Source organism: Arachis ipaensis, chromosome B6 (assembly GCF_059453495.1).
Source record: "Arachis ipaensis isolate K30076 ecotype BB chromosome B6, ASM5945349v1, whole genome shotgun sequence".
Taxonomy (NCBI): domain Eukaryota; kingdom Viridiplantae; phylum Streptophyta; class Magnoliopsida; order Fabales; family Fabaceae; genus Arachis; species Arachis ipaensis.
Window position 1 is genome coordinate 109936573 of NC_142441.1, and position 24138 is coordinate 109960710.

Sequence of the window (24138 nt, forward strand, 5' to 3'; positions counted from 1 at the left end):
CCTAGTACTCTCCCAAGCAATACAGAAGAGAATCCAAAAGGAGAGTGCAAGGCCATTGACATAAGCATCATGGCCGAACCTGTGAGGAGAGGAGAGGACATGAATCCCAAGGAGGAAGACCTCCTGGGACGTCCAGTGGTCAATAAGGAGCTTTCCTCTGAGGAACCAAAGGACTCTGGGGCCCATCTAGAGACCATAGAGATCCCATTGAACCTCCTTATGCCCTTCATGAGCTCTGATGAGTATTCCTCTTCTGAAGAGAATGAGGATGTTATTGAAGAGCAAACTGCCAAGTTTCTTGGTGCAATCATGAAGCTAAATGCCAAATTATTTGGCATTGATACTTGGGAAGTTGAACCTCCCTTGTTCATCAATGAACTAAGTGATCTGGATCAACTGACATTGCCTCAGAAGAGACAGGATCCTGGAAAGTTCATAATACCCTGTACCATAGGCACCATGATCTTTAAGGCTCTGTGTGACCTTGGTTCAGGAATAAACCTCATGCCCCTCTCTGTAATAGAGAAACTGGGAATCTATGGGGTGCAAGCTGCTAAAATCTTATTAGAGATGGCAGACAGCTCAAGAAAACAGGCTTATGGACAAGTAGAGGACGTGTTAGTAAAGGTTGAAGGCCTTTACATCCCTGCTGATTTCATAGTCCTGGATACTGGAAAGGAAGAGGATGAATCCATCATCCTAGGAAGACCTTTCCTGGCCACAGCAAGAGCTGTGATTGATGTTGACAGAGGTGAAATATTCCTTCAATGGAATGAGAACTCCCTTGTGTTTAAAACTCAAGGATCTCCCTCTGCAACCATGGAGAGGAAGCAGAAAAAGCTTCTCTCCAAGCAGAGTCAACCAGAGCCCCCACAGTCAAACTCCAAGTTTGGTGTTGGGAGGCCACAACCAAACTCTAAGTTTGGTGTTGAACTCCCATATCCAAACTCTAAGTTTGGTGTTGGAGAGTCTCAACAAAGCTCTGCACATCTGTGAGGCTCCATGAGAGCCCACTGTCAAGCTATTGACATTAAAGAAGCGCTTGTTGGGAGGCAACCCAATGTTTATTTATCTAACTATATTTTTCTTAGTTATGTGTCTTTATAGGTTCATGATCATGAGGAGTCACAAAATAAATATAAAAATTGAAAACGGAATCAAAAACAGCAGAAGAAAAATCACACCCTGGAGGAGCATCTGTCTGGCGTTCAAACGCCAGAACAGAGCATAGTTCTGGCGCTGAACGCCCAGAACAAGCATGGTTCTGGCGTTCAACGCCAGAAATGGCAGCAAAGGGGCGTTGAACGCCCAAAATGGGCACCAACCTGGCGCTGAACGCCCAGAGTTGTGTGCAAGGGCATTTTACATGCCTAAATTGGTGCAGGAATGTAAATGCCTTGACACCTTAGGATCTGTGGACCCCACAGAATCATCTCAGGATCTGTGGACCCCACAGGATCCCCACCTACCTCATCATCTCTCTTTCCATTCATGATCATCCCTTTTGTTTTCCATTTACCACTCACATCCATACACCCACTACCTTCAAAATTCAACATCTCTCTCCCACCCAATCCCACCCATATGGCCGAATACACACTCCCATCCATCTCCTCCATATCTTCTTCTTATTCTTCTATTCTTTCTTCTTTTGCTCGAGGGCGAGCAACATTCTAAGTTTGGTGTGGTAAAAGCATAGCTTTTTTGTTTTTTCCATAACCATTGATGGCACCAAAGGCCAGAGAAACCTCTAGAAAGAGAAAAGGGAAGACAAAAGCTTCCATCAAGGGTCTATAGCTCAGTGGTAGAACATTTGACTGCAAATCAAGAGATCCCTGAGATACCTCAGGGGATACATTTTCTTCCACACAATTATTGGAAGCAACTAAAGGTGGAACATCAAGAGCACTCCATCATCCTTCATGAAATCAGAGAAGATCTAAAAGCAATGAAGGAGGAGCAACAAAGACAAGGAAGAGACATAGAAGAGCTCAAGGACATCATTGGTTCCTCAAGAAGGAAACGCCACCATCACTAAGGTGGATTCATTCCTTGTTCTTCTTTCTTCTATTTTTTGTTTTCTATGTTATGTGCTTATCTATGTTTGTGTCTTCATTACATGATCATTAGTAGTTAGTAACTTTGTCTTAAGGTTATGAATGTCCTATGAATCCATCACCTCTCTTAAATGAAAAATGTTTTAATTCAAAAGAACAAGAAGTACATGAATTTCGAATTTATCCTTGAACTTAGTTTAATTATATTGATGTGGTGACAATGCTTCTTGTTTTCTGAATGTATGCTTGAACAGTGCATATGTCTTTTGAAGTTGTTGTTTAAGAATGTTAAATATGTTGGCTCTTGAAAGAATGATGACTAGGAGACATGTTATTTGATAATCTGAAAAATCATAAAAATGATTCTTGAAGCAAGAAAAAGCAGCAAAGAACAAAGCTTGCAGAAAAAAAAAATAGGCGAAAAAAAAAATAGAAAGAAAAAGAAAAAGCAAGCAGAAAAAGCCAAAGCTCTTAAAACCAAGAGGCAAGAGCAAAAAGCCAATAACCCTTAAAACCAAAAGGCAAGGGCAATTAAAAAGGACCCCAAGGCTTTGAGCATCAGTGGATAGGAGGGCCTAAAGGAATAAAATCCTGGTCTAAGCGGCTAAACCAAGCTGTCCCTAACCATGTGCTTGTGGCGTGTAGGTGTCAAGTGAAAACTTGAGACTGAGCGGTTAAAGTCAAGGTCCAAAGCAAAAAAAAAAGAGTGTGCTTAAGAACCCTGGACACCTCTAATTGGGGACATTAGCAAAGCTGAGTCACAATCTAAAAAGGTTCACCCAATTATGCGTCTGTGGCATTTATGTATCCGGTGGTAATATTGGAAAACAAAGTGCTTAGGGCCACGGCCAAGACTCATAAAATAGCTGTGTTCAAGAATCATCATACTGAACAAGGAGAATCAATAACACTATCTGAACTCTGAGTTCCTATAGATGCCAATCATTCTGAACCTCAATGGATAAAGTGAGATGCCAAAACTATTCAAGAGGCAAAAAGCTATAAGTCCCGCTCATATGATTGAAGCTCTGTTTCATTGATAGTTTAGAATTTATAGTATATTCTATTCTTTTTATCCTATTTTGATTTTTAGTTGCTTGGGGACAAGCAACAATTTAAGTTTGGTGTTGTGATGAGCGGATAATTTATACGCTTTTTGGCATTGTTTTTAGTATATTTTTAGTAGAATCTAGTTACTTTTAGGGATGTTTTTAATAGATTTTATGTTAAATTCACATTTCTGGACTTTACTATGAGTTTGTGTATTTTTCTGTGATTTCAGGTATTTTCTGGCTGAAATTGAAGGACTTGAGCGAAAATCAGATTCAGAGGTTGAGGAAGGACTGCTGATGCTGTTGGATTCTGACCTCCCTGCACTCAAAGTGGCTTTTCTGGAGATACAGAACTCGAAATGGTGCGCTTCCAATTGCGTTGGAAAGTAGACATCCAGGTCTTTCCAGCAATATATAATAGTCCATACTTTAGCGAAGAATAGATGACGCAAACTGGCGTTCAACGCCAGTTCTCTGCCCAAATCTGGCGTCCAGCGCCAGAAAAGGATCCAAAACCAGAGTTGAACGCCCAAACTGGCACAAAAACTGGCGTTCAACTCCATAAATGGCCTCTGCACGTGGAAAGTTAAGGCTCAGCCTAAACACACACCAAGTGGGCCCCAGAAGTGGATTTATGCATCAATTACTTACTCATGTAAACCCTAGTAGCTAGTTTATTATAAATAGGACCTCTTACTATTGTATTAGGCATCTTTGGATTACCTTATGATCCTTTGATCACGTTTTAGGGGGCTGGCCATCTCGGCCATGCCTGGACCTTCACTTATGTATTTTTAACGGTAGAGTTTCTACACTCCACAGATTAAGGTGTGGAGCTCTGCTGTTCCTCAAAGATTAATGCAAAGTACTACTGTTTTCTATTCAATTCTTCTTATTTCGCTTCTAAGATATCCATTCGCACCTAAGAACGTGATGAAGGTGATGATTATGTGTGACGCTCATCATCCTTCTCCCTTATGAACGCGTGCCTGACAAACACTTCCGTTCTACATGAATTAAGCTAGAATGAATATCTCTTAGATCTCCTAACCAGAATCTTCGTGGCGTAAGCTAGAATGATGGCGGCATTCAAGAGAATCCGGAAGGTCTAAACCTTGTCTGTGGTATTCCGAGTAGGATTCAATGATTGAATGACTGTGACGAGCTCCTAACTCGCGATTGCAGGGCGTTAGTGACAGACGCAAAAGGATAGTAAATCCTATTCCAGCATGATCGAGAACCGACAGATGAATAGCCATGCCGTGACAGGGTGCGTGAGCATATTATTCACTGAGAGGATAAGATGAAGCCATTGACAAGGGTGATGCCTCCAGACGATTAGCCGTGCCGTGACAGGGCATTGGATCATTTTCCCGAGAGATGACCGAAAGTAGCCATTGACAGTGGTGATGTATCACATAAAGCCAGCCATGGAAAGGAGTAAGATTGATTGGATGAAGATAGCAGGAAAGCAGAGGTTCAGAGGAACGAAAAGCATCTCCATTCGCTTATTTGAAATACCTACCAATGAATTACATAAGTATCTCTATCCCTATTTTATTATATAATATTCAAAAACACCATTATCACTTTATATCTGCCTGACTGAGATTTACAAGGTGACCATAGCTTGCTTCATATCAACAATCTCCGTGGGATTCGACCCTTACTCACGTAAGGTATTACTTGGACGACCCAGTGCACTTGCTGGTTAGTTGTATCGAAGTTGTGACAATCATGAATTAAGATCAGAGCACCAAGCTTTGGAGCCATTACCAGGATTTGTTCGAGCCTGGAGATCACAATTTCGTGCACCAGTTCCCTAAATCAAATCCCTATTTGCACGTGTCCTTTTACACAACTCGTACCCCTTAGCATGAGCCTAAAACCATCTTTATTCACAAACTAGTGATAAAATCAGTAGGGACACATTTTGATTCAATGTGCCATACTGTTTTCTTCAAAGATTCTTAATTTGGAATCCCTTTCTTGAAGTGCACTCTAATTTTTCCTTCTAGTGCATTTTCTTATTCTCTATAACCTTGTCTAAATCCAACATAATGTACCTTTTCGATTTCTTACGGATGCCATTCAAAGTTGTTTGCTTTCTCTTGAGCTCGGTATCCCTTCAAATAACTCAAGCTTAATTCGACATTATATGCCATCCTTAGACGCAACCCTCAATAAGTTAGTTCTGTAGGACGCAACCTCTGAACACGAAGGATGAAACCAGCGAGCGTGCGATCTTACGAGGAGTTGTGAAACCTTACTTTTACGAATGGCGTTACTTATGACTAAATTGATACACAAGGATGCTCCATTGACTCCAATGCCGAATTGTAATTCCTCCAGAACTTGAAGAAACGATTAGCTACATCAACGGTACTTGTGTTATGTGAACCTTAGGGACCAGTTAGGATCTACGATAACGCCTCGTTGAAAGTCCTGGAGTGTGTATCGACGTAGCATTTGGAGGTAATGGTTGGTGTGTCGCAATGGTTGAAGCCATACAAAGTGGAATCTCTAACTCACGATCTGGAGCCTGCTGCATTTGTACTTGTGTTAAAGATGTGGAGCAAGGGGAACTACCTCCACCAAGATAGAAGAAATTACTCAAGGACTACAATTGGGAGTTAAGCTACTACCTAGGGATAATCACATTTGGTTTTAGTTCTCACGTGTAGATCATAAGAGAGTAATATGACATTTGATAAATGGTGAATTATTGAGTGCAGAGGTAAGTAGAAAAGAAGGAAATAAGTAAGAATAAATTTAGGCTTGAATTTCTGGATGAGTTTAATATTTGATTTTAGTATGATAAGTAGAAGTTTAATAGTTGCTTAGGATGTCTAAGGAAGGTTGAATTGTATACGTTGGTGCAATTGTAGATGAATTGGACATCTAGATGCGGAATAAAGGGTGTGGTGGTATTGAGGACCTTGAGATTTTGTTAAATGAGTAAGTAAAATGGAAAATAGAATATTTTAGGTGTTGAGATGATTGAGTGTGATTGAGTGGATGGTAGTGAAATTGTGGTTAGTAGGAGAACTGTTGTTAGCCTTTGAAAGTGTTGAATCGTTGGAAATTGAAGGGTATTGTACTTAGGGCTGTAGAAAATTATTTGAGATTAAAAATTTGGTATAGAGATGCTAGGAGGCATTAAGTTGTGAATCGATCTTAGGGTGAGTGTAGATCCTGTTCGGGTCAAGTTGATGAAATTCAGAAGTACGCCTAGGTTTATAACACGATAAATGATGTATGACTTGTTGAGCATTTGGATTAGTTAGTCAATTAGTGGTTAAAAAAAATATCAGAGTGGCACAGCAGAAGCTTGCGGAATGCAATAGCTCATGATAGTTGTGAATAGAGGTCATAGAACGAAGACTAAGCGTATCTTAGGCTTGAATATTTGAAGACTTTAGTCGGTTAATATAAGTAAAAGTTTCTAAGAACTAAGTTTGATTGCAGTAGTAAGGGTAGAAGGAATTAGGATAGGTTGTGAACATGAGGGTAGATGACTAAATTGGATATTGGAGGGCACGTGAGTGCAAGTGTCGAGTTTGAAAGACAAGCATTGCGGTATTTGTTCATGATGACTTTGGGCTTAGATGGAAATAGGAACTGATATATTCGAAGGATAGATTTGGAGAGCATCGAATTGAAGTACTAATGTTGTATTGAAGTTGATCGAAGGGAACTAAGAGTGAGCAGGACAAGTAAGATATAGGCTTGAATTCAATTAGAATATGGAGTTATAAATAAGAATACAAGATGTAGATAGGAATTTGAAAGGACGTGGAGGAATGAAACGATGAATAGTAAGAGGTAGGTTTAAGTTAGGGGAGTATTTAATGATGGAGATGGGTAAACCAAATTTTGAGGACAAAATTTCTTATTTGGTAGGGAAAGTGTAAGAATCGCGAATTAATTAACCGAGTAATTAACGTAAAATAATAATAATTTAATTTCCCGGAATGGGTTCAAAATTTTAGAATATTAATTAGAAAATATAAATATGATTTTTGGACTTTGTAGATTTTTCTGAGTCAGAAAATGTATTTTCTGCGAAAAACCATGTAAAATTGTGAACCGACGGTTGAACCGGTTCAAGTCTGCCCGATACTCTGTGAGAAAAATTTAAAACAGTCAAAAACTTTAGAAAAATATTAGAAGTCAAAAATCGGGCGTTAATTTTTAAGGTTTGACCCAAAGTTGGGCCAAAAGGACTAAAAACGCTAACGGGTTGGACCGGACCCAAGTTGGGCCCAAGCCCAACTTATATATAAGCCTAAATAAAGGCCATTCAGCCTCATTCTCTATTAAACGACACACACACCAGCAGCTGAAGTGAGGAGAAGAAGAGACAAAAGTCACTATTCACATCCACATTCAATCGATCATATCTCGAGCTACAGTGCTCCGATTCACGTGTCGTCAACGGCTACGCGAAGCTCTCGCCAAGCCCATTACCCTCATCTAAATTTTGTAGGTAATATTTAAAATATTCCTCTCTGTTCATATGCCCTAAGAATTTCGAGTTTTTAGGGTTTTATATTAAGTGAAATTTTGTGATTTTGAGTGTTTAGGTACACTCTAGCCCTTGATTGACATTGGTTTTGGCTTATAAAACTGTTGGGTAAGGTGAGTTGTTCTTGAACCTTTGTAAATTAGTTTATGGTGAGTATTAGGTTTTGATTTATGTGAAATATGTGATATTAGCATGAATATTGGAGCTTGTTGGTGATTATTGATGCTTGTGGAGTTGATTGGTGGCTTGGATTGCGGTTGAAAGCTTGATTTGTGCTCAATTGGGGTTTTGGTTCATATTGGAAATCGGCCAAGGTATGGTTTCGGTTTCCTCTATGTATTATATAATATTCATGGCTAGTGACCCATAGGATAGGTTTGGACATTTTATGTTGTTGATGATTGTTTGTGTTGATAAAGTATAATAATTTGGTGTTGTTGTTATGGTTAAATGATGAAGTAAGACATGATGGATGTGGATAAATGAGCATTGTTGAATATTAATTTGAATTGTGAATTGATTTGATGATAAGAACTGATGGTAAAATAATGAAGATTGGTGAATATGATGTATGTGTGATGTTGAAGTATGGATAATGAAATATGAGGGAAAATGTGGTATGATTGATATACTATGACACAAGGGGTCAATTTTGATGAAAAATGAGGTTTTGAATGGTTTGGGATGGTTTGAGTTGGTTTGGTTGTGTTTTATAAAAGAATTGAGAAAATTGTGATTTTGGGTAAAAACTGAATTTTGGTGAATTTTGTCCGATCATAACTTTTGCCTCAATTTTCAAAATTGATTGAATTTGTCTAGAATTAAAGATCTTTGAAAACCCTTCAAATTGATATAAAGTTTGTAAAAATTAGAATTTTGTAGAGGAAGTTATGATCATTCAAAGTTGCTGTTAAAAATTTGAAATTTGCAAGGTTGCAGAATTTCATGATTTCTGATATCTGTGGGCTCACACCCTCGTGCGGACGCACACCCTGCAAATATTTTGACCTGTGCAGATGCACGCACATGTGCGCATGCATAGGCAGGGAAGTGCGTTTTGTTCGCAGCGCTAGCACAGCTTGTGCGCGCACATATCCAAGGAAAAACTTTAACCTGTGCGGACACACACGTCGGGAAGGTCTGTCTGTTGGGGCGCTGGCACAGGTTGTGTGAGTGAAAAGATTCTGAAAATTTTATCACCTGTGCGTATGGACACCCCTGTGCGCACGCACACATTTTAAAACCCCCTGGCGTGCGCACGCACACACCCCTGTGCGGCCGCACACGTCCTGTTTCTTAAATTTTTCTTGTTTTTTAACTATTCTACCTTCCCAACAAGGTTGTAAGCTTCTAAAACACCATTTTAAGTCGATGGGCTTAGTTTTGAGTAGTAGAACATGGAATATAACTTAAGAGTCCTAGTATATGGTTTTATGATAAATTAGAAAATGGAGGCCTAGGTTTCTGGCGTGCTGAGAATAGTTTGACGTTAGGAGAAGGATGATTGATATATGATATGAGGAATGATGAATTGTTGATAATTGGAAACTGGGTTATGAATGGGCAGTGGTTGGGATGAGTCACAGACTCTGAATGAGATGATGGATCCATGTATACTGAAAAATATTTTCTGAAAACCACTGAACTATTATTTTATACTGAGATTTGTTGATACGCTATGCGCCTGGCAGGGACGGGGTTGGATCCCGCCTGTCGAGGTAGCGGTGGCAGCGTAACAGCGGTGGTTCGTCCCGCTTGCGTTGAGATGTGAGGTCTGTGGTAAGAGTATCCCGCTCACATCCCTTTGGATCTATAGGCGAGCAGGCGCCGATACCTGGACAGTGATCCGGGCACTATATCTCGGGGGTTCCCATATGAGAAATTCGAAGGGCGACGTCTCCATGGAGATGTGTCGGGTTGGCAGTTGAACCGACAATGTGATATCACAGCCAGTAGGGCAGGCATTCATCATATGCATTTCCTATCTGTTTGTTTACTTTGTCGACTTGTAATTGTATGCATAATTGAGTAACATGCCTATTTGCCTACTTGATCTACTTGCCTTGTATGCTTTTACTTGTGAATTACTTGTATTGTTATTAATTGTGCTTTCTACTGGGATTGAGGAGGTTCGTAAGGCGATGGAGATGGGATCGCATGGAGGATAGGTTGGAGAAGGCTGTGGGACAGTGGTGTTTGTTTAGAATAGAACTTCCTTAAGATAGATCACCCGGTTTATTTATGATGAGGTTTATACTATGCTTATTTGTTTTAGAATGTTTTAAGCTTGAATCTTGTGATAGATATGGAGCTTAGGATTGCCTTTGGCGTCCCGGAGTCTTATATCCTACATCACTGGGCACTGTTACCATACTGAGAACCTCCGGTTCTCATACCATATCTTTGTTGTGTTTTTCAGATGCAGGTCGCAACCCACCTCGGTGAGTTGCTATGGATGGTGACAGAAGCGGAGGATCCTGGATTCTTTTGGAGTCTTTTTGGTTTATTTTGTGTATACATCTCTCCTTTTGTATTTTGTTTAGCCTAGAGGCTTGTTTTATGAGAGAAAAACTTGTATAAGCTGTTTTAAACTGTATGATCCTTTTGGTCTATATATGGCTAGCCGGCTTAAACTCCACGAGCCGTGGCTAGTTTCTTATGATATTATATACCTATCCATTATTATCTTAAATCCGTTTCTTGTGCCTTAAGCTAGTAGCTTCTTTAGTACGTTTTGCGCTTGGAAATCCTATTTTTGAGCTATATCTTTCATCGGACTTCTAGATTATAATATTCTTTCTATATATATATATTATGTTTGAGCTTAGAACTGTCGTAATCTCTGATTAACCTTTGCTTTACGACGCAAGGTAAAGCTTAGGCTAATTAAGGTGTTATAGGATCCACTAGGCTAGCCTTTGAAATTGGGATTAGCACCCCACAGATCTAGTTACCTAAGCCCCTCCTTGACACAGTCATACCACAAGCATATAGCTGAAGACTTTAAATTCCCAGACATCGATTTTCACAGCCACTTTGGACTGCTAAATGTTTTGTCTCAAGAAAACTCTTGATTGTGAGCTTTCAATTGATAATTTCGAACCAGTTGGCCCAAGTTACCAGGTGATGAAGCACCTCTCGAATATAGTTACCCGAGCCCTACCCTTGGTCAATCAACACTACAGACACATAACTGGGCTCTTCAACCATTGATGCTCAGAGATTTATAACTTTGATTTTCTTTTTGATCATTTTCTTTTTGTTCTTTTCTTTTTCTTTGCTGTTTCTTTTCTCTCTTTCTTTTTCAATTCAAGGATCTTTTGTTTGTTTAGAGATCTCATAATACTTCTCTAGCCTCTTCTCATAAAGACTCGTTCTTCTCCTTCCTGTAAGATCATTAACCTTTAATCACAGTCCATGGAATATAATCACAACTTCATGTACCACCACTTTTGATATAAGGATTTTATTCATTACATTCATTTTTTCTTCATTAAGTAACTCACATTCATGAAGTTTTGAAAAGCTCAGAAGACAAGTTTGGTAATAAGTATGGAGAGTGCAAATAAAAGAGATATGCATGATGTATGAGTAGATGAATAAAAGGAAATTCAAAAGAAAAAGAAAACTAACCACCATAAGCTACATTACTTACCTTACTGGTTGCCTGATGAACGAAATTGTGATCACATTAATGTAGTACTCTTTGTTATTGTATGGAATCATTATTATGGCTCTTTACTATGTGTGGACACAACTCCGTTCAACTAACCAGCAAGTGTACTGGGTCGTCCAAGTAATAAACCTTACGTGAGTAAGGGTCGATCCCACAGAGATTGTTGGCTTGAAGCAAGCTATGGTCACCTTGTAAATCTCAGTCAGGCGGATTTAAACATGATACTTTATTAGATTAAAATAAACAATAAAAGGGATAGAGATACTTATGTAGATTCATTGGCAGGGATTTCAGATAAGCGAATGGAGATGCTTTTCGTCCCTCTGAACCTCTGCTTTCCTGCTATCTTCATCCAATCAGTCTTACTCCTTTCCATGGCTGGTTGTATGCAAGGGCATCACCGTTGTCAGTGGCTACATCCCCTCCTCTCAGTGAATCATATGCTCACGCACCCTGTCACGGCACGGCTATTCATCTGTCGGTTCTCGATCGTGCTGGAATAGGATTCACCCTCCTTTTGCGTCTGTCACTAACGCCCAGCACTCGCGAGTTTGAAGCTCGTCACAGTCATTCAATCATTGAATCCTACTCAGAATACCACAGACAAGGTTTAGACCTTCCGGATTCTCTTGAATGCCGCCATCATTCTAGCTTACGCCACGAAGATTCTGGTTAGGAGATCTAAGAGATACTCATTCTAGCTTAATTCATGTAGAACAGAAGTGTTTGTCAGGCACGCGTTCATAAGGGGGAAGGATGATGAGCGTCACACATAATCATCACCTTCATCACGTTCTTGGGTGCGAATGGATATCTTAGAAGCGAAATAAGAAGAATTGAATAGAAAACAGTAGTACTTTGCATTAATCTTTGAGGAACAGCAGAGCTCCACACCTTAATCTATGGAGTGTAGAAACTCTACCGTATGAAAATACATAAGTGAAGGTCCAGGCATGGCCGTGTGGCCAGCCCCCATGGTCTAAGAACAATGCGTTCAAAGATGAACAATGGAATAAAACTGAGACCAAAGATACCTAATACAATAGTAAGAGGTCCTATTTATAATAAACTAGTCACTAGGGTTTACATGAGTAAGTAATTGATGCATAAATCCACTTCCTGGGCCCACTTGGTGTGTGTTTGGGCTGAGCCTGAGTGTTGCACGTGCAGAGGCCATTTGTGGAGTTGAACGCCAGTTTCTGTGCCAGTTTGGGCGTTCAACTCTGGTTTTGGATCCTTTTCTGGCGCTGGACGCCAGATTTGGGTAGAAAGCTGGCGTTGAACGCCAGTTTACGTCGTCAATTCTTGGCCAAAGTATGGACTATTATATATTTCTGGAAAGCCCTGGATGTCTACTTTCCAACGCAATTAGAAGCGCGCCATTTTGAGTTCTGTAGCTCTAGAAAATCCATATTGAGTGCAGGGAGGTCAGAATCCAACAGCATCAGCAGTCCTTTTTCAACCTCTGAATCTGATTTCTGCTCAAGTCCCTCAATTTCAGCCAAAAAATTCCTGAAATCACAGGAAAACACACAAACTCATAGTAAAGTCTAGAAATGTGAATTTAACATAAAAACTAATAAAAACATCCCTAAAAGTAACTAGATCCTACTAAAAACATACTAAAAACAATGTCAAAAAGCGTATAAATTATCCGCTCATCACAACACCAAACTTAAATTGTTGCTTGTCCCCAAGCAACTGAAAATCAAATAGGATAAAAAGAAGAGAATATACTATAAATTCCAAACTATCAATGAAACATAGCTTCAATCATATGAGCGGGACTTATAGCTTTTTGCCTCTTAAATAGTTTTGGCATCTCACTTTATCCATTGAGGTTCAGAATGATTGGCATCTATAGGAACTCAGAGTTCAGATAGTGTTATTGATTCTCCTAGTTCAGTATGATGATTCTTGAACACAGCTTCTTTATGAGTCTTGGACGTGACCCTAAGCACTTTGTTTTCCAGTATTACTACCGGATACATAAATGCCACAGACACATAATTGGGTGAACCTTTTCAGATTGTGACTCAGCTTTGCTAGAGTCCCCAATTAGAGGTGTCCAGGGTTCTTAAGCACACTCTTTTTTTGCTTTGGACCTTGACTTTAACCGCTCAGTCTCAAGTTTTCACTTGACACCTACACGCCACAAGCACATGGTTAGGGACAGCTTGGTTTAGCCGCTTAGACCAGGATTTTATTCCTTTAGGCCCTCCTATCCACTGATGCTCAAAGCCTTGGGATCCTTTTTATTTGCCCCTTGCCTTTTGGTTTTAAGGGTTATTGGCTTTTTCTGCTTGCTTTTTCTTTTTCTTTCTATTTTTTTTCTATTTTTCTTTCGCCCTTTTTTTTTTCCTGCAAGCTTTGTTCTTTGCTGCTTTTTCTTGCTTCAAGAATCATTTTTATGATTTTTCAGATTATCAAATAACATGTCTCCTAGTCATCATTCTTTCAAGAGCCAACATATTTAACATTCTTAAACAACAACTTCAAAAGACATATGCACTGTTCAAGCATACATTCAGAAAACAAGAAGCATTGTCACCACATCAATATAATTAAGCTAAGTTCAAGGATAAATTCGAAACTCATGTACTTCTTGTTCTTTTGAATTAAAACATTTTTCATTTAAGAGAGGTGATGGATTCATAGGACATTCATAACTTTAAGACAAAGTTACTAACTACTAATGATCATGTAATGAAGACACAAACATAGATGAGCACATAACATAGAAAACGAAAAAAAGAGAAAGTAAGAACAAGGAATGAGTCCACCTTAGTGATGTCCTTGAGCTCTTCTATGTCTCTTCCTTGTCTTTGCTGCTCCTCCTTCATTGCTTTTAGATCTTCTCTGATTTCATGAAGGATGATGGAGTGCTCTTGATGTTCCACCCTTAGTTGCTTCCAATAATTGTGTGGAAGAAAATGTATCCCCTGAGGTATCTCAGGGATCTCTTGATTTGCAGTCAAATGTTCTACCACTGAGCTATAGACCCTTGATGGAAGCTTTTGTCTTCCCTTTCCTCTTTCTAGAGGTTTCTCTGGCCTTAGGTGCCATCAATGGTTATGGAAAAAACAAAAAAATCTATGCTTTTACCACACCAAACTTAGAATGTTGCTCGCCCTCGAGCAAAAGAAGGAATAGTTGAAGAAGAAGATGTGGAAATAAAAACTAGGATTATGAGGATGTAGGTGGGGATCCTGTGGGGTCCACAGATCCTGAGGTGATCCTGTGAGGTCCACAGATCTTGAGGTGTCAAGGCATTTACATCCCTGCACAAATTTAGGCATGCAAAATGCCCTTGCACACAACTCTGGGCGTTCAGCGCCAGGTTGGTGCCCATTTTGGGCGTTCAACGCCCATTTGCTGCCATTTCTGGCGTTGAACGCCAGAACCATGCTTGTTCTGGGCGTTCAGCGCCAGGATGCTCCCATTCTGGGCGTTCAGCGCCAGAACTATGCTCTGTTCTGGCGTTTGAACGCCAGACATATGCTCCTCCAGGGTGTGATTTTTCTTCTGCTGTTTTTGATTCCGTTTTTGAATTTTTTGTTTATTTTGTGACTCCACATGATCATGAACCTAAGAAAACATGAAAAACAATAAAAATAAGAATTAGATAAACATTGGGTTGCCTCCCAACAAGCGCTTCTTTAATGTCAATAGCTTGACAGTGGGCTCTCATGGAGCCTCACAGATGTGCAGAGCTTTGTTGAGACTCTCCAACACCAAACTTAGAGTTTGGATATGGGAGTTCAACACCAAACTTAGAGTTTGGTTGTGGCCTCCCAACACCAAACTTAGAGTTTGACTGTGGGGGCTCTGGTTGACTCTGCTTTGAGAGAAGCTTTTTCTGCTTCCTTTCCATGGTTGTAGAGGGAGATCCTTGAGTTTTGAATACAAGGGAGTTCTCATTCCATTGAAGGACTATTTCACCTCTGTCAACATCAATCACAGCTCTTGCTGTGGCCAGGAAAGGTCTTCCTAGGATGATGGATTCATCCTCTTCCTTTCCAGTATCCAGGACTATGAAATCAGTAGGTATGTAAAGGCCTCAACCTTTACTAATACATCTTCTACTTGTCCATAAGCCTGTCTTCTTGAGCTGTCTGCCATCTCTAGTGAGATTTTAGCAGCTTGCACCCCATAGATTCCCAGTTTCTCTATCACAGAGAGGGGCATGAGGTTTACTCCTGAACCAAGGTCACACAGAGCTTTAAGGATCATAGTGCCTATGGTACAAGGTAATATGAACTTTCCAGGATCCTGTCTCTTCTGAGGCAATGTCAGTTGATCCAGATCACTTAGTTCATTGATGAACAAGGGAGGTTCAACTTCCCAAGTATTAATGCCAAATAATTTGGCATTCAGCTTCATGATTGCACCAAGAAACTTGGCAGTTTGCTCTTCAGTGACATCCTCATTCTCTTCAGAAGAGGAATACTCATCAGAGCTCATGAAGGGCATAAGGAGGTTCAATGGAAGCTCTATGGTCTCTAGATGAGCCTCAGAGTCCCTTGGTTCCCCAGAGGGAAGCTCCTTATTGATCACTGGACGTCCCAGGAGGTCTTCCTCCTTGGGATTCACGTCCTCTCCTCTCCTCATAGGTTCGGCCATGGCGCTTATGTCAATGGCCTTGCACTCTCCTTTTGGATTCTCTTCTGTATTGCTTGGGAGAGTACTAGGAGGGATTTCAGTGATCCTTTTACTCAGCTGGCCCACTTGTGCTTCCAGATTTCTAATGGAAGACCTTGTTTCATTCATGAAACTTACAGTGGCCTTAGATAGATCAGAGACTAGATTTGCTAAATTAGAAGCATTTTGTTCAGAGTTCTCTGTCTGTTGCTGAGTTGATGATGGAAAAGGTTTGCTATTGCTAAACCTGTTTCTTCCACCATTATTAAAGCCTTATTGAGGCTTTTGATCCTTCCATGAGAAATTTGGATGATTTCTCCATGTTGAGTTATAGGTGTTTCCATAAGGTTCACCTAAGTAATTTACCTCTGCTATTGCAGGGTTCTCAGGATCATAGGCTTCTTCTTCAGAAGGTGCCTCTTGAGTACTGTTGGATGCAGCTTGCATTCCATGCAGACTCTGAGAAATCATATTGACTTGCTGAGTCAATATTTTATTCTGAGCCAATATGGCATTCAGAGTATCCACCTCAAGAACTCCCTTCTTCATAGGCGTCCCATTGATTACAGGATTCCTTTCAGAAGTGTACATGAACTGGTTATTAGCAACCATGTCAATGAGTTCTTCAACTTCTGCAGGCGTTTTCTTTAGGTGAATGGATCCACCTGCAGAAGTGTCTAGTGACATCTTTGATAGCTCAGACAGACCATCATAGAATATATCCAGGATGGTCCATTCTGAAAGCATGTCAGAAGGACACTTTTTGGTCAACTGTTTGTATCTTTCCCAAGCTTCATAGAGGGATTCACCTTCTATCTGTCTGAAGATTTGAACATCAGCTCTAAGCTTGCTCAGCTTTTGAGGAGGAAAGTACTTGGCTAAGAAAGCCGTGACCAGCTTATCCCAAGAGTTCAGGCTGTCTTTAGGTTGAGAATCCAACCATAATCTAGCTCTGTCTCTTACAGCAAAAGGGAAAAGCATGAGCCTGTAGACATCAGGATCTACTCCATTAGTCTTAACAGTATCACATATCTGCAAGAATTCAGTTAAGAACTGAAAAGGATCTTCAGATGGAAGTCCATGAAACTTGCAGTTCTGCTGCATTAGAGAAACTAATTGAGGTTTAAGCTCAAAGTTGTTTGCTCCAATGGCAGGAATGGAGATGCTTCTTCCATGTAAATTGGAATTAGGTGCAGTAAAGTCACCAAGCATCTTCCTTACATTATTATTATTTTCGGCTGCCATCTCCTCTGCCTGTTCGAAAATTTCTGAAAGGTTATCTCTGGATTGTTGTATTTTAGCTTCTCTTAATTTTCTCTTCAGAGTCCTTTCAGGTTCTGGATCTGCTTCCACTAGAATGTTCTTATCCTTGCTCCTGCTCATATGACAAAGAAGAATGGCCAGGAAAATGATAATAATAATAGAGATCCTTTATACCACAGTATAGGGATCCCTTTGTGAGTGGAAGAAAAAAGGGGAGACAAAGAATGTGATGTAAAGGAAGAAGCAACTGTACCAATGGAAGAGATGTGAGGTGAGATGTTAGGATATGAATGGATAAATAGAATGAGATGGGGGAGGGATAATTTTCGAAAATTATTTTGAAAAAGAGTTAGTGATTTTTGAAAATGGTTTTTGAAAAATGTTAGTAATTTTCGAAAATTTTTGAAATCAAAAATAAAAAATAAAAATAATTAGTTAATTAAAAAGAAATTTTGAAAAAGAGGGAGATATTTTCGAAAAATGAGAGAGAGAGAGTTAGTTAGGTGGTTTTGAAAAAGATAAGAAACAAACAAAAAGTTAGTTAGTTAGTTGAAACAAATTTTGAAAAGATAAGAAGTTAGGAAGTTAGAGAAGATATTTTGAAAAGATATTTTTGAAAAAGATAAGATAAGAAGATATTTTTGAAAAGATATGATAGAAGTTAGTTTTTGAAAAAGATTTGAATTTTTAAAATCACAATTAATGACTTGATTCGCAAGAAATCACAAGATATGATTCTAGAACTCAAAGTTTGAATCTTTCTTAACAAGCAAGTAACAAACTTCAAATTTTTGAATCAAAACATTAATTGATTAGTTATTTTCGAAAATTTTATATAAAAATAAGAAAAAGATTTTTGAAAAAGATTTTTGGAATTTTCGAAAATAACTAAGAAATTTGAAAAAGATTTGATTTTTGAAAAAGATTTTGAAAAAGATAAGATTTTCAAATTGAAAATTTGATTTGACTCATTGGCAACAACTTGATTTTTAAAAATTTTTGAAAAAGTCAATCCAAATTTTCGAATTTGATGAGAGAAAAAAGGAAAGATATTTTTTTGATTTTTGAATTTTTATGATGCAAGAGAAAAACACTAAAAGGATGCAATGCATGAAATTTTTAGATCAAAACAATGAATGCATGCAAGAATGTTATGAATGTCAAGATGAACACCAAGAACACTATGAATGTCATGATGAACATCAAGAACATATTTTTGAAAAATTTTTAATGCAAAGAAAACATGCAAGACACCAAACTTAGAATTCTTTAACGCTTACGCACTAAGAATTCAAGAATGCATATGATAAACATGAAAAGACACAAAACAAAAAATCATCAAGATCAAACAAGAAGACTTACCAAGAACAACTTGAAGATCATGAAGAACACTATGAATGCATGATATTTTCGAAAAAAATGTAAGATGCATATGCAATTGACACCAAACTTATAACGTGACTCAAGACTCAAACAAGAAACACAAAATATTTTTGATTTTTATGATTTTCTATTTTTTTTGGATTTTTATTTTATATTTTTCGAAAATTATATGAAAAAGAAAGGATTCCAAAATTTTTAATATGAATTCCAAGAATCTTGCCATGTTAGTCTAAAGCTTCAGTCCAGGAATTAGACATGGCTCACTAGCCAGCCAAGCTTTCAAAGAAAGCTCTAGTCCAAAACACTAGACATGGCCAATGGCCAGCCAAGCTTCAGCAGGTGATCGTGGATCAACAGCGGGTAGATCAAGAACAGTAGCAGGTGGATTAGCTCCAACTAGCTTGCTCTTGATAACCAATTGCAAGCCTCAGTCCAAATGAATTTAGACATGGCTTTACAGCCAGCCAGGCTGCAACATATAATTACATGGGCTGGAGTGATTAGTTGAATACTAATCCCAAAGTAGTTTGGGTATGGCTTTACAGCCAGATATGATTCAACATATTTCATGAAACACTAGAATTCATTCTTAAAAATTTTTGAAGCCATAGAATAATTTATTTTTGAAAACATTTTTATAAATTTTCGAAAACAGATGAGAAAATTTTAGAATTTTTTTTTTGAAAAAAATTTTTTTGAAAATAAAATAAAAATTACCTAATCTGAGCAACAAGATGAACCGTCAGTTGTCCAAACTCAAACAATCCCCAGCAACGGCGCCAAAAACTTGGTGCTGTTGCCGGATCAAAAGGGAATCTGGCACTGATGTTACCGGACCAAAAGCTTGCCGAAAACTCAAACAATCCCCGGCAACGGCGCCAAAAACTTGGTGCACGAAATTGTGATGTCCAGGCTCGAACAATCCCTGGTAATGGCTCCAAAGCTTGGTGCTTTGATCTTAATTCATAATTGTCACAACTTCGATACAACTAACCAGCAAGTGTACTGGGTCGTCCAAGTAATAAACCTTACGTGAGTAAGGGTCGATCCCACAGAGATTGTTGGCTTGAAGCAAGCTATGGTCACCTTGTAAATCTCAGTCAGGCGGATTTAAACATGATACTTTATTAGATTAAAATAAACAATAAAAGGGATAGAGATACTTATGTAGATTCATTGGCAGGGATTTCAGATAAGCGAATGGAGATGCTTTTCATCCCTCTGAACCTCTGCTTTCCTGCTATCTTCATCCAATCAGTCTTACTCCTTTCCATGGCTGGCTGTATGCAAGGGCATCACCGTTGTCAGTGGCTACATCCCCTCCTCTCAGTGAATCATATGCTCACGCACCCTGTCACGGCACGGCTATTCATCTGTCGGTTCTCGATCGTGCTGGAATAGGATTCACCCTCCTTTTGCGTCTGTCACTAACGCCCAGCACTCGCGAGTTTGAAGCTCGTCACAGTCATTCAATCATTGAATCCTACTCAGAATACCACAGACAAGGTTTAGACCTTCCGGATTCTCTTGAATGCCGCCATCATTCTAGCTTACGCCACGAAGATTCTGGTTAGGAGATCTAAGAGATACTCATTCTAGCTTAATTCATGTAGAACAGAAGTGTTTGTCAGGCACGCGTTCATAAGGGGGAAGGATGATGAGCGTCACACATAATCATCACCTTCATCACGTTCTTGGGTGCGAATGGATATCTTAGAAGCGAAATAAGAAGAATTGAATAGAAAACAGTAGTACTTTGCATTAATCTTTGAGGAACAGCAGAGCTCCACACTTTAATCTATGGAGTGTAGAAACTCTACCGTATGAAAATACATAAGTGAAGGTCCAGGCATGGCCGTGTGGCCAGCCCCCATGGTCTAAGAACAATGCGTTCAAAGATGAACAATGGAATAAAACTGAGACCAAAGATACCTAATACAATAGTAAGAGGTCCTATTTATAATAAACTAGTCACTAGGGTTTACATGAGTAAGTAATTGATGCATAAATCCACTTCCTGGGCCCACTTGGTGTGTGTTTGGGCTGAGCCTGAGTGTTGCACGTGCAGAGGCCATTTGTGGAGTTGAACGCCAGTTTCTGTGCCAGTTTGGGCGTTCAACTCTGGTTTTGGATCCTTTTCTGGCGCTGGACGCCAGATTTGGGTAGAAAGCTGGCGTTGAACGCCAGTTTACGTCGTCAATTCTTGGCCAAAGTATGGACTATTATATATTGCTGGAAAGCCCTGGATGTCTAATTTCCAACGAAATTGGAAGCGCGCCATTTCAAGTTCTGTAGCTCTAGAAAATTCATATTGAGTGCAGGGAGGTCAGAATCCAACAGCATCAGCAGTCCTTTTTCAACCTCTGAATCTGATTTCTGCTCAAGTCCCTCAATTTCAGCCAAAAAATTCCTGAAATCACAGAAAAACACACAAACTCATAGTAAAGTCCAGAAATGTGAATTTAACATAAAAACTAATAAAAACATCCCTAAAAGTAACTAGATCCTACTAAAAACATACTAAAAACAATGTCAAAAAGCGTATAAATTATCCGCTCATCATTGCCCTTGTTTCTCTCTCCATCTTCACCCTTGGTCTTTAATTGCAATACCAAACTTAGAGTTTGGCCATATACAGATTGTTGAATACCAAACTTGAAGTTTGGTTACATCATCAAACAATGAAGAGAATGGAGGAATATAAAATGTGAAGTATGTGTGGCGTTAAGCGCTTACATGCATGAATGAATATTTTAGCAAATTTTTTTTTTATTTTTATTTTTTATTTATTTTTTAATTTTGAAATATGATGCATGAGTGATGACAATGAAAAACTAAACATTGACCTAATAGTAGGTTATGCATGCAGGTAGTTCAACATGATTATTAGAATGAAAATGCATGCAAAGGAGAGAAAGAAACAAAAATTGATGCAAAGACTAACAAGATTAAATAGAAAGAAACTAAAAATGACTAACCATGGTTTGATTGCCTTCCGACAAACGCTCTTTTATTGTCACTAGCTTGATGTTGCTTCCCTTAGGTGGGAGCTGGGAAGCTTGAGGAACTTCACTGGACACCTCAGTACCATCTATGTCAATGCACGCATCCCTCATCTTCATATCGATTCTTGTTTTGATGCATGCTGTCATTTCTTCTATCAATGTCCAAGCTTTTTCTATTATTTTCTTCTTCAATAAACCTCCAGCCCAACCATCCAGCACTATTTTGTAATCTTTAGAGAGCCCATTATAAAAGTACAAGATTAGGATTTTCTTGGGTATATCCTGTTGTGGATTTTTCTTTAGTAGCTCGTTGTATCTCTTCCAAGACTCATGGAATCTTTCACCATCTTTTTGAGAAAAGCAGGTAACCTCTTTCCACAATTGTCCCACAATGGCCTTCTCCTCCATCTTTTCTTTACTAGTTTCTAGCACTAGTGGTTGATGGTCTTCAAGAGTGTCAGAGAGTAGCCCTTCTTTCAGAGTCTCTTCCACTGAAAAATCAATTAGATCAATTTGCATGCAATTTTCTGTCTCATTCGTACGTTGCATGATTTTAAAGACATTGAAGCTCAATTTCTCATCATGGACTCTTAATGTCAATTCTCCCTTTGAACATCTATGAGTGCATGACCAGTGGTTAGGAAAGGCCTTCTTAGAATAATAGAAGCATCATTATTTTCTTCCATGTCAAGAACCACAAAATTCGCAGGGAATATAAACTCTCCCACTTTAACTAGAAAATTTTCCACCACTCCATGAGGGAGCTTTATTGATCTATCTGCCAGTTGAAGAGAAATTCGTGTGGGTTTGACTTCTTCTATTAAGTTAATGCTTGCTTCTAGATCACATAATGCTTTCCCAATTGTGGTGTCCCCTATAGTGCATGGAATTCAAAAACTCTTTGGAAGCAATTTTTTTTTAATAACGCCACTGCATTCCTTGGTGAGGATCACAGTTTCATCTTTTTTAAGGGTTCTTTTCTTGGTTAACAAATCCTTCATGAATTTTGCATAAAGAGGTATTTGCTCCAAGGCCTCTGCAAATTGAATATTGATTTGTAACTTCTTAAAAATTTATAAAAACTTAGAGTATTATTGTTGTTGAGTCTCCTTTTGCAATCTTTGTGAAAAGAAAATTTTAGGGGCATACATTCTTTCCCTTGTGACTTCCCTTGGAGCTTGAGGAAGTGGAGTGTGGACGTCTTTTATTTGTTTATTTTTCTCTTATGATGGTTCTTCTTCTCCCTCGCATTTTGTTCCTTCTTGGCTAACCACTTTGCCACTTCTCAGATTGATAACCTTACACTCTTTCCTATGATTTGAAATTGTGTCACTAGAAAGGGAGTGTAGAAGCTTCTCTACCAATTGTTTGGCAATCTTGCCTACTTGCACTTCTAAGTTCCTTATAGAGGCTTCTTGATTCTTGAAATTAGCTCTTGTCTCCATTATAAATTTCTTGATTTGTTGCATGAATTTCTTGAAAAAAATTCACCAATGTATTGTCCACAGAAGGCTTCTGGAAATTTTGTGGTTGTGTTGAAGATGACCCTTGTTGATATAGAGTGTTAAAATTTCTTTGTCCTTGATTTTTCTACCTAAAATTTGGATGGTTCCTCCAACCTGGATTGTATGTCTTTGAGTAAGGGTCATTTTGTAGACTTCTTGAAAAAATTTTCATGTAGTGCACTTGCTCCCGAGAGGGATGCTCTTCCTTGAACAATTCACGATCTTCATCTTGATGGCCTCCTCCACATAAGTTTCATGTTACAACTTGTATCCTCACTTCTGAAACTTGCATGTTGCCTATTTGTCTAGTAAGTGAGCTGAGTTGTTGAGTCATGATTTTATTTTGTTCCAACAAAGCATCCAAAGTGTTTAGCTCTATAACTCCCTACTTTACTATCCTCTTAGTGCCATACATGTAATAGTTGTTAGCCACTGTCTCAATCAGCTCCAAGGCATCTTTGGGTGTCTTTCGGTGCAAAGATCCTCCAACTGAGGAATCAATTAAGGTCCTACAGGTTTGAGACAATCCATCATAGAATGTTTTGAGTTATAGCCACTCAGAAAATGCATGATGAGGGCATTTTCTAAGCATCTCCTTTTATCTTTTCATGCTTCAAAAAGGGAGTATCCCTCTTTTTAAGTGAATGTGTGAATGTCATTCCTCAATTTTACTAGCTTTTGAGGGGACAAGTACTTTGTTAGGAACTTGTTCACCATGTCATCTTAGGTTGCTATAGTCCCTAAGGGTTGAGATTGGAGTCACTGTTTGGCCCTATCACTACAAAAAAAATATGTTTTAGCGACAAACTTTTAGTGGCAATAACATAATAGCCACTAATTTCTTAATTAAAGTTATCTTTTTGTGGTAATTATATATTTCTGCTATTAATGCTAATTCTTGTTCGTGCAACTGAAGCGATGTGTCGTCAATTGAACTATCGTTTGGTTTATTTTTGTTTTCAATTTAAGATGTGAGATGATAAAAGAATCTGCAATTTGGATGATGCCTGATTAATGTGCATTTGGAT

At 38.8% G+C, this 24138-nt stretch overlaps 1 non-coding gene and 1 pseudogene across 1 annotated transcript; both read left to right on the forward strand.

Annotated features, from left to right (window-relative positions):
* Window positions 1–24138, forward strand: part of LOC148562284 (uncharacterized) — a 60538-nt pseudogene that overhangs the window by 14141 nt on the left and 22259 nt on the right.
* On the forward strand, window positions 16696–16803 carry LOC148562285 (small nucleolar RNA R71). Its single transcript, XR_015888114.1, has one exon. It is a non-coding gene; the product is annotated as a small nucleolar RNA R71 (small nucleolar RNA).